Source organism: Biomphalaria glabrata, chromosome 11 (assembly GCF_947242115.1).
Source record: "Biomphalaria glabrata chromosome 11, xgBioGlab47.1, whole genome shotgun sequence".
In the NCBI taxonomy this organism is placed as follows: domain Eukaryota; kingdom Metazoa; phylum Mollusca; class Gastropoda; family Planorbidae; genus Biomphalaria; species Biomphalaria glabrata.
In genome coordinates, this window is record NC_074721.1 from 3,582,708 (window position 1) to 3,600,473 (window position 17,766).

The 17,766-nt window shown below is 35.4% G+C and overlaps 1 protein-coding gene across 1 annotated transcript in view; it reads left to right on the forward strand.

Moving 5' to 3' along the window:
- The first annotated feature begins 6,932 nt into the window (after nt 1-6,932).
- LOC106071309 (green-sensitive opsin-like) overlaps nt 6,933-17,766 on the forward strand; it is a 152,415-nt gene continuing 141,581 nt past the window's right edge. Inside the window, exon 1 of the mRNA XM_056004111.1 lies at nt 6,933-7,196. The gene's annotated coding sequence lies outside the window, so the exon portion shown is untranslated. The remainder of the gene's footprint in view (nt 7,197-17,766) is intronic.

A 17,766-nucleotide genomic window follows, 5' to 3' on the forward strand; every position in this document is an offset into this window, starting at 1 on the left:
GCTAACTTTCTTGGACATGGGCATAGATTAGACTTCCGCAGCATATGATTGGCATATAAAATTCTTTAAAAAAATAAACATTCAAATAAATGACTAATATCGAACAAGGCTCTAAAAATGGACCTAAGTATTAAAGGCGAAAAAAAAACAAACTCGGAGCTCTCGTTTCAGGAGAAACCAAACAACACTACTGGTCAGAACTGCACAGTCCACAGCGGCACTTGCAAAGCTTATGACAATATGGAAAGGCCTAGCCATTGAAGTAAGACTGTATGCTTTCGAATCTAGAACGCTAACTATAGAACTAGAAAGGTGAATCCAAGCCTTAGAATCAGATTCCTCTATTACCTACAAAGACTGCACCTTAAATGAGGACATTCGAAAGATGATTATAAATGTGATAGTACCCCATTAGGACCTGCTGAGTACAACTAAAAACGCTAACTTAAACTGTGTGGTCATGTAACGAGGTCCTCATGGCTCGCATAGATCTTCCTTCAGGAAGCAGTCCAGATAAAAGGAAGAAATGACAGACAGAGAAAGTGATGGGAAAGCAACATCAAAGGATGGACGGGCCTGTCATTGAAAGTAGGTAAGTTTCCCTTTCAGACCTTACGTTACGATCTATAGGGCAGATAATGTTAAGGTCATCTGTTTCTATGGCCAACGGTTAACGAGCAGGGTGTCATGTGACCAGCACAACGACCGCCTTTAATTTCCCAAACTTAAGTCAGGTACCCATTAGAGTTGGGTGGACTTAGGGACGCCCTGAAAATCCCGAAATTCAAATTCCAGCCTTCACCGAGATTCGAACCCAGGACCTCAGGTTCTGAAGCCGAGCGCTTGACCACTCAGACACCGCGCCCTCTGTCATTGAAAGAGATTCTAATAAAGGCAGAAGACAGAAATAGAGAAATACCTTCGACGGATTATCTGTGGTTCTTCGACGGATTATCTGTGGTTCTTCGACGGATTATCTGTGGTGCTTGAACGGTCCAACAGAGTGCTTGGTAGATGAAACCGTGAAAGATGTAAAAACGTCTAATACATTCCTTTTAAAGTATGACTGACTGTCTGACATAGCTGTCTGTCTCGATGGGCTATTGTCTGATCTACACAAACCCATCCCGATATAAAGACAGGTGATCGTTGAGCAATTTTATTTATATGTACACACTAGAAATACAAACACACTATTAGCTTCATTATTTTTGTTTAATGCTCCATAAAATGTGGCCCCCCGAGGTGATTAGAAGTCATAACATTGATTTAAGTGTGAACAGAAATGTCGTGTAGTTTCATATCTTTCACCGACTCTGTTTGATGTTGTAAATGTTAAGACATGAGATAAGACTTTCAGAAATAACAGAAGTCTGCAATAAATAAGTTCAACACTTTCTGAAAGATAACTGTGTTGAGTCGTTCATCTCGTTTTGTTTTTTCTAGTTCTTGCGAGTGTACATGTTATGTTCGTCTGTTGAAATCTATATGAAATGGATATGAACGAGAAACTGACCCGTGATATGCACAAAGCCCATTTTATCAGACATTTAACAATGTTTGTTCGTGAGAAGATAAATTCGAATCTTAATAAATATTTTTTACTTCTTCTTTGTAATTGTCATAACAGTTGAGTCTATGACACTTGGAACTCTAGGCCATGGAAGCTTGCTTCCTTCTGCCTGTCTGAATAAATTTCAGTCTGGGAAAGACCCAAGCAAATGTAAATTATTACATCCCTATTACGGACGGCTTTTATCCCAAGGCTCTCGGATTAGAAACGAGGCCAATGGCCGAGCACACCGGGGAAAACTCCCCCATATTCTTTCTCTGTACCATATCACATCAGTCGTGAGGGTGTCAGTCATAAAAACAGTTCTATGAGGAACGGTATGTGGCATGTTAGTTGAGGCTTTCTTCCATCCCCGCCAGCGCAATGGACTCGGTCCTTAGGCCCCCAAATGGGAGCTCTTTTTGGCTTTTTCTTTTTGGCCTAATCGTCTCCTATAACGACCACTTTCACCTTAGTGCCTCAGTGAGGCTGTGAAGCAATGGCTGGGCTAACTAACTATAGAATGGTTGTTATCGAATCCGAAGATTAAGAAGAGATGTATTTCAAGTGGGTAGCTGTGACTTACATATATTGCTTCGACCGAGATAGACAAAACTGTTGACTACCGGTTGTCGATTTCATTTTTTTTTTCGCCAAGTCTTTCCTTTTTTGGTCTACGATGTATTCAGCGTCATTTTTGCGAAATCTCTAGCTGTCCTTTTGGGGAAGGCCAATCTGTGCTAGATGCTCTCCTCTGTTCCAGTTAATTCTATTGAACAGCCCCCTTCAGTGTATAACGAAAATCGATGATGTTTTGTTTGGCCCTCTCATATTGCTATGTATGTTAAGACTTGTGTGTGGCGTTTTGCTTGACATTATTGCTATGTAGTGATATCATTTTAAGTTGTTTGTTTTTTTCTGCCACTATTTCAGCCACCACTTTCAATTCATGGGTTTAAATTTCTCCACTGAGTGACAGATACAAAAGTAGTGAAGACCTCCTTATAGTCTCAATTAAAAATATTTATTTTTTAAATCTTAGCCATAGGATCGAGTCTGACCCACCCGTCGGACAGAACAGTGTACACTGTTTTCATACATACAGGCCGGTGAGAGGGAGCTCTTGTTCACTTTTGCTGGCCTAGAGTTTCAAGAGCCGAAGGCTCAATTCTACCTGACAGTTTAAGAAGAAGAAGAAGAAGCAATAGTAGTAATGAACTTTCTTGACAGCTCAGCGTTAAATTCACGATAGTTAGACAATCTTATAATAATAAGAAGAAGGTACAACTCTAACCAGTAAGACAAATGACCCCCATTTTTTGTTGAAGTATTTCATATTTTTCCATTCTTCCACGGTGCCTTTTTCCCCTACTCTTTCTAACTAGATCTTATACTAGTCTCTTATTCCGCGTCTCCACCCCCTTCTCTCTTCTCTCTTGCTTTTTTTTTCCCCGTCCATTTGTACAGAATGTAAGTTTCCTTGGCTAATCCAACGTGCGTGTTCAATTCTCATGCTCACAGTGTAACCCCGGGCAGCAGTCCTGGACATTAGTTAGTACTTTTTCTTGACTCTCTCTCTCTCTCTTTATTTCTCTCTCACTCTCTCTACTTCTTTATATATATATATATATATATATATATATATATATATATATATATATATATATATATATATATATATATATAATTATATTTCTTTTTCTCTATATTTCTCTCTCTCTCTCTTATTCTTTCTGTCTGATTTTTTTTCCTCTGTATATTTTTCTCTCTCTCTCTATCCATCTCTCTCTCTCTCTTTGTCTCTTTCTTTCTCTCTCTTTTTTTGTTTGTTTTCATTTTATTGTTTTCTCTCTCACTTTTTCTTGTTCTCTCTTTTTCTTTTTCTCTTTCTTGTTCTCTCTGTCTTTTCTCTTTTTTCTCTTTCTCCTGTTCTCTCTTTTTCTTTTTCTCTCTCTCCAACACTTTCTCTACCTTTCTTTCATTTACTTTCTTTTTCCTTCTACCTCTACTTCTGTCTGTCTGTCTGTCTGTCTGTCTGTCTCTCTCTCTCTCTCGATGCTTGCACTTCCCCACTAGACTGTAAAAGCCACGAGCGTGTTTGTTAATGGATCTCAGACCACTAGCGGAGAGTTACTTACAAGTGAAACATGTCATTCATTATAAGAGCTCAATTAACGTATTCAACAATATAAACACCGTAACACGTGACTGTAACACGTGACTGTTTAAAATGGGATAACTCCCAGTGTTAATGAATAATTGATACATATTTCTAAAAATAACAAGTTTCAAATATTTATTTTTCCCTTGAGGACAAGATGCTGCATTTTTTCAAAATAGAAAAAATAAATATATGCACGCACACCAACTATCACAAACACACACTCACATTGACGCAATAACAAATTAACACACAGGCGCATTCGTTTTCACACACGTACTCACGAAATCACACACACACACTCACACATGCAAAGAAATAGGGGCCCAATATAATTTTGTACACAATTCCTTTCAAAAATAAACAAAGCATCCATCTTTCATTTTCCACCATGTGTCTCACCCTTTTTTTTTATGGGGGCGACTATATGCAAATGTGGTATAACTGAAAGTCATTAATCAGCCAAAAATCAATACAATGTTTCCGTAGCTATTTCGAGAGAATTACTACATTAACGAGTAATGGTAGGTAATATTTTTTTTAAAGGATGTCATATCAATCAAATAACTGACTGAAACCATCAAGTACTTTTTTTATTTTAAAATAGGAAAAAAAATAATTAAGAAGTATTTTTTTTTTTCATTTTTTTTTTTGTTGATTTACGGTGCACTAGCATCGAGAATGTTAGAATTTCAATGGCGCCTCTCTACTCATTTCTGATGTTTGGGAATGAGGTCAACCGGCGGATCTGGCAGGTCTGGTTCGAATATTTCTGGACCTGCTGATAGAGGACATAAAACGTAAAAATACATTTGATAGTCAGCCATTTTGTTTGTACTGCCAGGTCCCAAGTTTCTGTCGTTTTTATGAAGCTGATATTGGCTAGGTTTATATTGGCTAGGTTTATATTGGATAGGTTTATATTGGATAGGTTTATATTGGAAAGGTTTATATTGGAAAGGTTTATATTGGATAGGTTTACATTGGATAGGTTTATATTGGATAGGTTTATATTGGATAGGTTTATATTGGATAGGTTTATATTGGATAGGTTTATATTGGATAGGTTTATATTGGATAGGATAGGTTTATATTGGATAGGTTTATATTGGATAGGTTTATATTGGATAGGATAGGTTTATATTGGATAGGTTTATATTGGATAGGTTTATATTGGATAGGTTTATATTGGATAGGTTTATGTTGGATAGGTTTACATTGGATAGGTTTATATTGGATAGGTTTATATTGGATAGGTTTATATTGGATAGGTTTATATTGGATAGGTTTTTTATTGGCTAAGTTTATATTAGATATGTTTATATTGGATAGGTTTATATTGGATATGTTTATATTGGATATGTTTATATTGGATATGTTTATATTGGATATGTTTATATTGAATATGTTTATATTGAATAGGTTTATATTGGATAGGTTTATATTGGATATGTTTATAATAATAATAATAATAATAATCTTTATTATCCGTAAGGAAATTTGTCTTATAATTTGTGCATTACAGCAAACAAAAAACATTATAGCTATAAGAAACCAAAGTGTACATTCACACCAGACTCACTCATAATTTACTTTTGACAAAGTTTATATCAGAATGTTCTTATTTAATGATTTGATTGCCAGGGGAACAAAAGAGTGTTTGTATCTGTTTGTCTTTGCTATCGGTGTCTTGTATCTCTTTTGTGATGGTAAAATCACATAATCCTGACACAAAGGGTGATTCTTTATTTCGAGGATCTTGTTAGCTTTTTTATAGATGTTTGTCTCAAACAACTGCCCAAATGAGGTTTGTTTTTTGCCAATGATTTTGCCAGCATATTGTATTGGATATGTTTATATTGGATATGTTTATATTGGATATGTTTATATTGCATATGTTTATATAGGATAGGTTTATATTGGATATGTTTATATTGGACAGGTTTATATTAGATAGGTTTATATAGGATAGGTTTATATTGGATAGGTTTATATTGGATAGGTTTATATTGGATATGTTTATATAGGATAGGTTTATATTGGATATGTTTATATTGGATAGGTTTCTATTGGATATATTGGATATGTTTCTATTGGATATGTTATATCGGATATGTTTCTATTGGATATATTAGATATGTTTATATTGGGTATGTTTATATTGGATATGTTTATATTGGATATGTTTATAAATTCTATGAATATAGAAAAAGCAAAAAAAAATGATGGCCTATTTTCTTAGAATTGTATCTAGTATTCTAATTTCCCTACCTCACTTTTTAGTTGACCAGGCTTTTAATTTGTGTGAGTTTGTGATACAAGAAAGAGGCCATTTTGTTTCTTCATATATAAGATGCAAAGAAACATGAAAACAATAATATAGAATGGAGAGTAGGAAATAAAGACAGAGAGAGACAGGGAGAAAGTGAAAAAAGCAGAGAGAGAGAGAGAAAGAGAGATAAAGAAAGAGAGAGGAGAAAGAAAGAAAAATGAGAGCTGGAGAAAAAGTAAGAGAGAAAAAGAAAAAGGGAAAAGGAAAAGAGAGAAAAAGAGAAAGTGAAAGAAAGAAAAAAGAGATATAGAAAATGAAAAGAGAGAGAGAGAAAGAAAAGAAAAAGAGATAGACAGAAAACAAAACATCTGGAGAGAGAATAGAGCGAGAGAAAGAGAGAGAGATATAAAGAGAAACAGATAAAGAATGGAAAAATAGCGATAGAAATGGAGAGAGAAAGAAAAAGCGAGAGAGAGAGAGAAAATAAGAGAAAAAACAGAGATAGAGAAACAAAGAGAAAGAGAAAGAAAAAATAGAGAGATACAGAGAAAAAGAGAGAGAAACGGAGAGAGAAACGGAGAGAGAAACAGAGATAAATATTGAGAGAGCTAGAGAAAGAGGAAGAGCGAAAAGGAGAGAGAAACCTAGAGAGAAAGAGAAAAATAGAGTAAGAAAAAGAGAGAGAGAAAGAGAGAGAGAGAGACGAAGTGAAAAACATAGAAAGAAAGTCTATATGAGTCTATTAACCCCCCATTGCGCGTGAGTAAAACCGTGGTTTATCTTCTCGGATGAGCGACAGTGACAGTACGACACCTTGAGTCACAATCTAATCTCTTCCTAGCGGTGTTGGAAGGGCGATCAGCACAGACAGAGAGAGAGAGAAAAAACTAGGGAGGGGGGCGGCCATGGCGCAAGAGATATACACAACACAAGAAGTGAGGACCGGTTTCTTAACGCTGGAGAGACGCAACCAGCAGTCCTCGTGTTTTGTGTATACACGGCTACCACGTGATATAGACTTCAGTTTGGTGCATTGCCCTGATCGTATTACACATAAAAAAAAATAATTTTTTAAATAATTAATTGATAATAAATAACTATTGGGTGTGTCCCTATGTGCGACAACTTTGTCACATTTTGCAATAGTAATGTGTTCTCATCTTGTATTGCGTGTGGTTTTCAAACTTTGCATGTTTGTGAATTGATTACAGGTAAGAGTAATATCTTGACTTTGCAGGGTAGGGGGTGATGATAAGACTTAAATGGTCGTACCCTAAGTAATAATGTCATGGATTTTGATTCTTATTAACTTTATTTATTTTTTTAATCTTAGTAAGTGTCAAGCAACAAGTTCCTTTACGTTTAAAGTGCTTTTTAATTGTGAAGCATTTCAACATAACATATATACACGGCAGACATTATATACAGATACCCAACTCCACTCGCTGACTTCCTCTCTTCTTGTTTACACACTCGTCACTTCCCGCAAGTCCCCCTAACTCTCCGATACCCAACACTTGACCGTGTGTCACGGTTGACCACATAGTAACGGCGCCACAACAGTAAGTCTCATCAGTTCATTCCCTTGCCTGGTGTGTGGTGTGCATACTTGTTTTGGAAGGTTGTAAACCTATTACATCGAACATTTTAAAGACAGCTAAACCGTTGTGGGCGTATTATATCTTAACTAATACAATTTGAAATTTCTAGAGTAACTTCTTTGTGAGCAGAACTAGATATAACTTCTATTACAATATAAGAAAATTCGATTTGAGATAAAATGCAATAAACATAGTAGACTTTATTAATAATATAAAATGGTATTCTGAACAAAATCTCACTACAAAAACACGTCTTTTCACTCTGGCAATCATGATATTGACTTTCCACTTTTACATTTGCATGACGCGAGACCCTATTGTAATTGCATCATCCTCTCTGCATAGCCACCAACCAATGGCTTACTTCACTCACCGTCACCTTAAGTAAAAACACATACACACACTCCATAACAGATAGCCTTAGTGCAACATCCTCAGTTGTATTTTACCCTATTATCATCAGTGCATTATCTAAGACCGCTGACGACAAGGCCACTCATCTTGCGTCATTCACAACCAATTGCTAACCTCTTGCCACCGTCACCATAGAAACAGACACAGACAGACTCGACGCACAGACAAACACACACACACACACTCCATAACAATACTTTCTGTAATTATGGGTTGTTGTTTTTTTCATTCACGGCAATATAAACTTGACTTCACTGAAGAAAAAAAAACCGACACCAATCGTTATAGAAGGCCGGTGACGTCACAACCTGTGGGCATTTTAGACCCGTAAGCTCGTTGCCACGTCATAGGTCGTAACGTCCGACCTGTGATGCCCAACGTACGACACATCCATCCCTCGGACAAATGTACCACTGTTTCAAGCAGGGCTTAGAAACGTTATGCTCAAAATCAAAGATTAGTATTGCACAAACGAGTTTCATTAAACACCTGCCATTATAAACCTAAATAGTTGTGCTATCTATTCAACCTTCATCTTATATTCCTGCCATCTGGAAAAGTTTATTACCTTAAGGTTTAGTTCCTTAACTGTAATTGGAGTGTTACCAGATTCACTAGTTATCCAAAAAATTAAATTAGAAGTTATCTAGAATCCTCTTAACTCCCTTACAATTTTGGATGTAGTGAGTGCCTATATCACATTTGGTGACCTGTAGACATGGATCCGTATCTCTCCTTTGGTCTTTCCAATCTGCATAGGACACTCGAACAAATAATTATAAGGTATAGTCTTTGTGGGGGAGCGGTGGCAGAGCAGGGGTGCCGGGTTCGAATCCTGGTGAAGACTGGGATGTTTAATGTCGGGATCTTTTGGTGCCTTTGAGTCCACCCAGCTATACTTGACATTAGTTGAGGGAAGTAAAGTGGTTGATCGTTGTGCTGGCCACATGAGACCCTTCTTAATCGTGGGCCTCAGAAACAGATGACACAACATCCTCTGCGTTTAGATCGCAAAGTACAAAAGTGGAATTTTACATTTGCATTGACTTTGAAGATTAAGAACGATTGCTTGTTTTTGGCAAGAGAGTTTACTTCTATTTATATTTACTAAGGCCGGGATAAATAAAATATGCTTATTTGAATAAGATTTAGAATCTAAACTAAGGAAGTTGTTAGTTGTTTGTGTTTTCACGCAAACTCATATGCGGCCCCTCTTCCCACAAAATGGACCTGTGTGGGGCGAAAATATTACCGACGTGATTGTATTGTTTAGATGGCTGAGGTTGTTTGTAGTATTGAATTGCTAACTTTCAAAATTATTCAAAAATGCTGATTTTTATAAGGATATAGTTGTTAGCACTTATACCATAATTGATGGATTCAAGATTTGGATAAGTATATGCAGAGGTTTTTGTACTTTGTTTACTTTTGTAAATATGTAAAACAATGAGTATAATGTATGGTTTTACAAATTTGCATATTTATACACTTGAAAAAATTCATTCTAACCTTATGCAAAAACAAAGAGGATTCTGCAAATTATAAGTATCTCGTATATCAGACATAAACTAGTGAAATCTTTTAATAAAGATAATTAAACTAAATCTGTTTCGTCTTTCCATTTCTTGTAGCGATCAGGTTAATCGACCTTGAAAATGAATCGTTAAAAATAGCTAAAATAATGTAAAAAAAAAAAGGCTTAGATTGCTTCACTGACTTTTATGGTACTTTTAATGCCAGTAAAACACTTTTTTAAAGAATTCTCTAGATTTTAATATTTCCTACATTGAAATACTGCTTCGCAAGCGAAAAAATTAGGAAAACTCAGAATGTTTTTAAACATGGACAGCAGTAACTGTGCCAAGTAGAAATAGTCTTGGAGTACACTCTTACTGACAGAGTGAGTTTTTGAGATATTTCTTAGGCAATGTAATTACCTGGAGAATTTGACATCTCCAGCTGAATGCCAAGAGTCTCGTATACTACGGTAGGTATATTGTTGTTATGTAATGAGCTTGTCTGCAAAATCTAAAGAGATTTGTTAAGTCTTGCAATAACAAAGTCCTGCATTCGGTATGATATAGGATAAAGCAGTGGAGATAATAGAGAATAAAGTACTTTGAACGACGCAATGAAGATAATAGAGAATAAAGTACTTTGAACGACGCAATGAAGATAATAGAGAATAAAGTACTTTGAACGACGCAATGAAGATAATAGAGAATAAAGTACTCTGAACGACGCAATGAAGATAATAGAGAATAAAGTACTCTGAACGACGCAATGAAGATAATAGAGAATAAAGTACTTTGAACGACGCAATGAAGATAATAGAGAATAAAGTACTCTGAACGACGCAATGAAGATAATAGAGAATAAAGTACTTTGAACGACGCAATGAAGATAATAGAGAATAAAGTACTTTGAACGACGCAGTGAAGATAATAGAGAATAAAGTACTTTGAACGACGCAATGAAGATAATAGAGAATAAAGTACTTTGAACGACGCAATGAAGATAATAGAGAATAAAGTACTTTGAACGACGCAATGAAGATAATAGAGAATAAAGTACTTTGAACGACGCAATGAAGATAATAGAGAATAAAGTACTCTGAACGACGCAATGAAGATAATAGAGAATAAAGTACTTTGAACGACGCAATGAAGATAATAGAGAATAAAGTACGAAGTAAAATACACTAAAAATTTTAGAGTATAAAGCACTGAGAATATAATATGACACTGCACTGATGATAATAGGTGATACAGTTGAGGATGACAGACTAAGGATACCTGTTATGGAGTGTGTGAGTGTGTGTATTGTTGTTGTTTTCTTTAGGTTACGGTGAGACAAAGTTAGCGATTGGTTGGTGGTTTTGTAGTGAGGGTGATGAAATTACAATAGGATCTCGCGTCATTCAAATATAAAAGGGGAGACAATCTCAAGATGCCTGAGTGAAAAGACGTATTTTGTGAGTTTGAATTTGTTCAACATACCATCGTATCTATACTATAAAGTAAAAAGTAAGGCGTATGTATGTATGTATGACTGTATGATACGAATAGAAATAAAAACCGTTTGAAAAAAATCTTGATAAAACTTGGCATAAATGTACCTTGTGTACTAAATGGAACCGTGATGTATGTATAGTAGCCCTAGAACAAACTTATGACGCTTCAGTGGAAAAGTTACCAAACTCTATGGAAGTATTCCTATTTTATGGATCTAGGCCATGTTTACATGAGAGAAGATCGAAAGGATCTAGATCTAGATCTAATTTTTAAAACTACACTTTGTACAGATATTTTTTTTTAATTTGACTCATAAAAATGACCCAATATAGTCTATTGTTTTCATTATTTAATAAAATTAAGCTTTAAATTTGTGTTTCTAAAGCAGTTTTGCATAAATTCGTTCCATACATCTGCGAATTTAGACGTCCTGACGTAGTTTATTATCCCATTCATCTATCGAATTCGACATCTTCGTCTAGACTCTAGACAGCCTAGATCTAACTCTAATTCTAGACCTAATTCAAAGAGGAACTATGTAATTTATACTTTAACACATTAACATAGAAAATAAAGTCCATTCATTTCATATTTTAATCAAATTAACCCTCAAATTGTGTGTTTCTAAAGCATTTTTCATACATTCGTTCGCTATACTTTCATGTTGACATCCATTTTAATAGTCCCATTCATGTGTCGTGTACACCGCATTAAATTCACGTATTCGCCTTCGTATAGAATTATTATTTCGTTTCATTGTTTCCAACACACTCTCAGTGACTATATCGCTAGTGATACGCAAAGTAAGACCCGCGGGCCGCGGGTAATGTATGTCTAGTTTTATATTATTACTAAAGTCTAATACATTTTAATTTCATTTAATATTCTCGTCCCATATGCTAGGACAAATTTGTACAAATACTCCTTCTTCCCTAGTGCTATTAGAGCATGGAATGGGTTGCCTGAGCTAGCCAGGAAAACCAGTGACTTGGCAGAATTGGTTAATATGCATGACTAAATGCATGACGCGTAGGACGTAATCATCTTCTTTTTTGAAGTAACGTCTGTATTATATAAGATAAGATAATATCATATTGAATTTGTTTATATTGTAATAAAAGTTATATTCAGTTTTGTTCACAGAATATAATATGCCCTACAGCGGCTTAGTTGTCCACCAAACACGAAATTCCATATGCCCATAACAAATTAATAATATCGAGGGTGGTAACTTTCGGAGTAATACACAGAGGATATTGAAAGTTAAATCAGTCTTTCTGTCTGTTTGATAACAAGTTTGTTCACGTTATTTCTCAGAGAACCAATCTCGGATCAAGCTAAAATTTTGTAAAAATATTTCTTTTACCAGACAACATAAGAATCAATAATAAAATTAGTTAATTAACTATTGGTAATTAATTATTTTTGTTTGTTATCTCGAACAAGGAAACAAAATTATACTTGACTTAGGTGGTGGTATAGATCGCTGCTTTAAAGTAAGTTCTAAACAAACAATAGATAACTATAAAATCTTTTTCAAATCTCATTAGCAGAGTGGTTAGAATGTCGGCTTGAGGAGGCTTGAGTCATGAGTTTAAATTCAGGTTGTTCCCCTTTCTTTTAGCTTTAAAATACGATTACGGTCAAATCCACCTAGATATCCCTTTCTTTCTCCCCCCCCCCTTTTTTTTTTCCATTTTCCTCACTGGCCCAGATAATTGATAGGGTCATAGCGTAGTGAGAAAGCTAAAATCATTAAATAGCGCTAAACAAAAACACTCGGTGAAAATATTTCTAATAGCGCGATTTTTTGTTGCTGGTCTAGATCTATTACGAACTTAATTACATGTCTGATCCAAACTAATTGATACAATTACACTTCGTATAAGCCTTTTGTTTTTCAAAAAGTATTTTTTATGTGTTGTTTGTTTGCAGTATGCCTTTTTGTTTTTACATTCTGTATGCGTAAGCAAAAAAAACTTGAAGGCGTTACTCAAGGAATATTCAATAAAAGAACAACAAAGCAATTGAATTACATCCCCTAGCCCAACAGGGCGTTCATTCCTTTCTGCTCGAGAGATTCTCAATCTCGCTCTAAATATTTTATCACTTTCTGTTAAACGCTATCAAAGTTGATTAGTGTATACATGTACGTCAACAGAAATCAACAAAACACAAACTTTCTAACCTAGAAAAATACTTGTTCATGTATATCCTCATAACAAGTCATGTTCTCGTTCGGGCCCATTTCATCTGCATACAATGAATGCAAGTTTTATAATTATGTATGTAAAAACTAGTTAAGGCTTCAAACACTATATTTCAACAGTACCAGAGAATTATAGAAAGAAGCAAGATATAACACACTAGTCGACCCACGGCGTAGCATACGCCGCTATTTCGCAGGGCCGGCCTTAGGGCACTGCAACCTATGCGACCGCAATGGGCCCAGCACTTTCATAGGCCACTCGCTAATCTTCGATGTAAATTATTAAATTAAACCATTTTATAACTTATAACAGATTTTTCGCGGCCTCCTGATTTACCAGGAGCTCTTGGAAATATCCTGAAATTGCAAACTATACGAAAAAGTCCTGGAAATTTCCGAAAATTGTTAAAATCTTTTGAAAACTTATAAAAATCTCCGGAAATATAGACAAAATTGTCATTTTGGGGGTGTAATTCAACAATATCAGGTGACCGAGCCTGGCTCGGATGAATAATTTGTTAAGGAAGGATATATACCCGAAGTCATTTTGAGAATATTTTTGTACAGGTGGCCGAACCTCGCTCAGTTAAATAATTTCGGAAGGTTATATACCCGAAGTCATTTTGGGAATATTCTTGTAATTACGAAAATGAACGATCGGATAAAGACTACTAATCTGAAGAGTTGTTTTAGTGTTCTGTTAGTTCTAATTGTAGGCCTAATTGAACATGTCGATTAAATTTAAAGTCTTTTAAGTCCTCCTACAGTCTAGAAAAACTACAGCTCAAGTCCGTCTTAAAGTTTTGCAATCCATCTTTTGAGTAAAACTATTGTAGGCTTACTATTATTTGCTTGGAAGAAAGTCTTTGCAATGTAACTTCTCTACGTTATAGGGTAAAACATGCACTTAGTGACAAAGTAAAATGGCTCATTTTTTCTTATTAGACTTAAATCATGACATTAGTTTTCTAAAGAAACGTTTCTGTAGGGCACCTCTGTTACGTCGAATAATATGCTCGTTACCCATACGGGATACGTGCCCTTCACAGCCTGACTGTCGGACTATAAGAAGTTCATACCGGCTTTTGCCATCCATCCATCCCAGTGGTGCTATGACACATCCCTCCATTCAGATCTCTCCTGGGCTTTCCGTCAACACGCCCTAACTCCAAGCTTTTTACCGAGGTTTATAGTTAAATCAAAAGAGGCTGCAGCGTAAGCAAACTCGTTGACCGCTCGCTAGATATCATGTTTAGTGTGAGCAAGTAAGGCGTAGAGAAGCTGTGTCAGGACCATTTCCTTTGTTTTGGTACAGGACAGTAGACACCGAAGCATAAACACATGGTAATAATTCACCAGCAAAATAATAATAATAATAAGGCTTGTCTTAGAGTCCGAAAATTAATGAGGATTGCAGCTGTGACCTACATATCTTGCCACATCCAAGGCAAGCATAACCATTGTCCGCGGTGCTCGATTAAGATTTTCTTTTAGCGTCTGCGTCTGTCCACGGCAGCAAATTTTCTTTTGGTCTCAAATGTGTATCCGCGGCCTTTGTATAGAGGGAATTCTTTAAGTCCGAAAGTTACGCTGGACAGAGCAGTATCCTGTATGGGAGACGAATCTCAGACGAACGCATGCCAAAGGCAGTCTTTTTTGGTGAGCTAAAAAGTGGGCGACGTAACACCGAGACGCTTAAAACACCAGCTTATGGCGCAAACTTGACTTAGCTGACATAGAAGAGAGCACCTGGTTGCATGCGGCCTCAGAACGAGACAGATGGAGGTCAGCAGCAAAATAAACAACAAAGTAAAAGGTATCTACACCGCTCTACACAATTAAAGTGTAAACAACTTATTAAGCACTTAAAACACAATAACTAATCATACATCGGCACATTTATTTCATTACTTTTATTTCATAGTTCTATAATAAATCAATCTACAGTAACATGGTGCGCAAATGTTTAATTAGGTCTATTGATTTATTAAAACTTGTTCTTGTTTGCAAAGAAATATTTTAGTGTACTGCGGTAAGCCTAGTGACGTAAGCAGCGTTTTTCCCGTTTACGTCATGGAAAATTTTCATTCATAAAACATTCTAGCCAAACTTAATTTTTCGATAATGAGGCATTTTCAAACCGATATAACGGTCGATCTCGAGTTTTCCCAATGTGGCCAATGAGTTGAGAATTTTTTTCTCCTTATTATGCACATACCGTGAAATTTTAAAGAAAATCGTTAGAGCCGTTTTCGAAATAAAATTTATATATATATATATATATATAAATATATATACATACATACAAGAATTGCTCGCTTAAGAGTATAGGATTGAAAACGGCAATCCTTCTTGTTAAAAAAACTACTTTGATGCAGCATAACTTTACTGTTTATAGCAAGCTCACTATGTATAATCTTTTTGTAGACCAGTGAGGGGGGGGGGGTTTAGGGGAAATTTGGGAGAAAGTTTCCGTGCTGCCATTAGGCACTCAGCAAACACAACTCTGCTAGAGTCGCGATTCGAACTCAATTCCCCTTGTCAGGTGGCCAAGCCGTAACCAAGCAGTTTTGGCCCCTCAGCCACAGATGTTTAAGAAACACTGCTTTAGTGGAAGAAGTATACTGCACCTTGCACCTTACGGAAACTTCTGTGATTTAATTCATTCAATTGTTTTCCTGGTTAATTAATGTAACCCGCTTGACGCTGGAAAAGCAAAAAAAAAAAAAAAAAAGAAAAAACTTACTTATGTAAACAAAAAAAGAAAAGAAAGAACTTATGTGTGTTTATCCAAGCAAGTGGAACAAGAAAAGTTTTTTTTAATCACAATTTATTTCTTCATATTTGTATTTCAAGCAATCATTTTGTCTCCTTACGCTGTCTCTTCATAACTCCATTTCTAGGTCAATTCGATTAGCAGAAATGTCAGTAAACATCCACTAATAAAAATTCCAAGTTTATATGCATGTAGTTTTGTATGTAGAGTACTAACACTGCAATTAACGTTGTATAGTTCAATACTAATTAACCTTTGCGTGGCGGCTCTAACGATTAAAAATGGGAATCCATTACATTTTAATGTCTCTCTAAGACGTACATTAGTCTGTAGGAAATATTATCAGTTCTGACGATAAAGAGTTAAAAAAGAAATAGTTTATGGGTTAAACACATTTTATGTCGTGGTTTTTGTGTTAAATTTTGACTGTAGAAATGTATTTTATGGTGTTTGAAAATTGTAGTAAGCCCGCAAGGTAAGTTACAGACTCTGGGGTCAGTAAAATGTGAAAGAAAAGAGGATTGTTATGTGGTGTATATAAACTTTATATTCTTTTTTTTTACTTTCGTTGCGCTCTCCACCTCTGTCTGTCTCTCTAACTCTCTCTCTCTCTCCCTCTCTCTCTCTCTCTAACTCTCTCTCTCTCTCTCTTATATCTCTTTTTTGCTATTTCTCTCATTTTTTCTTCTTTTTTTTTAATTTTCTCTTTTTTCTGTCCGATTTTTTCTCTCTTTCTTTTCTCTCTCTTTCTCCTAATCTCTCTTTCCCCCCTCTCTCTCACTTCTTCCTCTTTCTATATGTATTTTCCTCTTTCTCTTTATCTCTCTTTCTGTCTATTTTCTATGACTTTTTTTTTTCTTCCCTTTTCTCTCTATTTCATTCTCTCTCTTTTCTCTCTTGTTTCTTTTTCTCGCTTTAGTTTTCTTTGTCTTTTTGTTTCTTTCTATGCATTATTTGTTCTTGCTCCTTTTTTTTCAGTGTGTTTGTATGCATGTGTGTTTGTGTGTCTGTGTGTTTGTGTGTCTGTGTGCCTGTGTGTTTGTGTGCCTGTGTGTTTATCTTTGTGCGTGTGTGTTTCTGATCAGAAAAGGTAATTAATGAAAGAGCCCAATAAAATGTTTTCATAGCGACATTTTATTTGTTCTACTCTTTTTGGCTACTTCAGTTGTTGTTTGTTTATTTTTTATTTTATTCCTTTATATTTCCAACTTTCTAAGTGTTTCTTTCTTTCTTTCACTGTTTTAAAATCTGTATTCACTTTTTCTCCGTCTTCCGTCTCTCTCTCTCTTTCTTTCTTTCTCTCTCTATCTTTCTCCTTCTCTCTTTTCATTCTTTATTCTATGTATTTCTTATTTTCTTTGTCTCTCTCTTTCTTTATCTCTCTCTCTCTTTTCCCGTCTTTCTCCTTTTATCTCTTTCTCTCTCTCTCTCTCTCTTTTTTTTCCTTTACTCTATGTATTTCTTTTTTTCTCTCTTTCTTTATCTCTCTCTCTCTCTCTTTTACCGTCTTTCTCCTTCTATCTCTTTCTCTCTTTCTTTCTCTCTTTTCCTTTATTCTATGTATTTCTTATTTTCTTTCTCTCTCTTCCTTCTATTTATTCCTTTTAATAGCAGTAATGTCTACTTTATTTCTTTCTATTACACACTCCTCCCCCAAGTAAAAAGATTTTCTGTGGGAACGACCAGCTGTATAGAAAAAAACAATAAACATACAGGTAGGAAACATCCTTTTGGACCAAGTAAAAACATATAACATCTGAGCCTTCG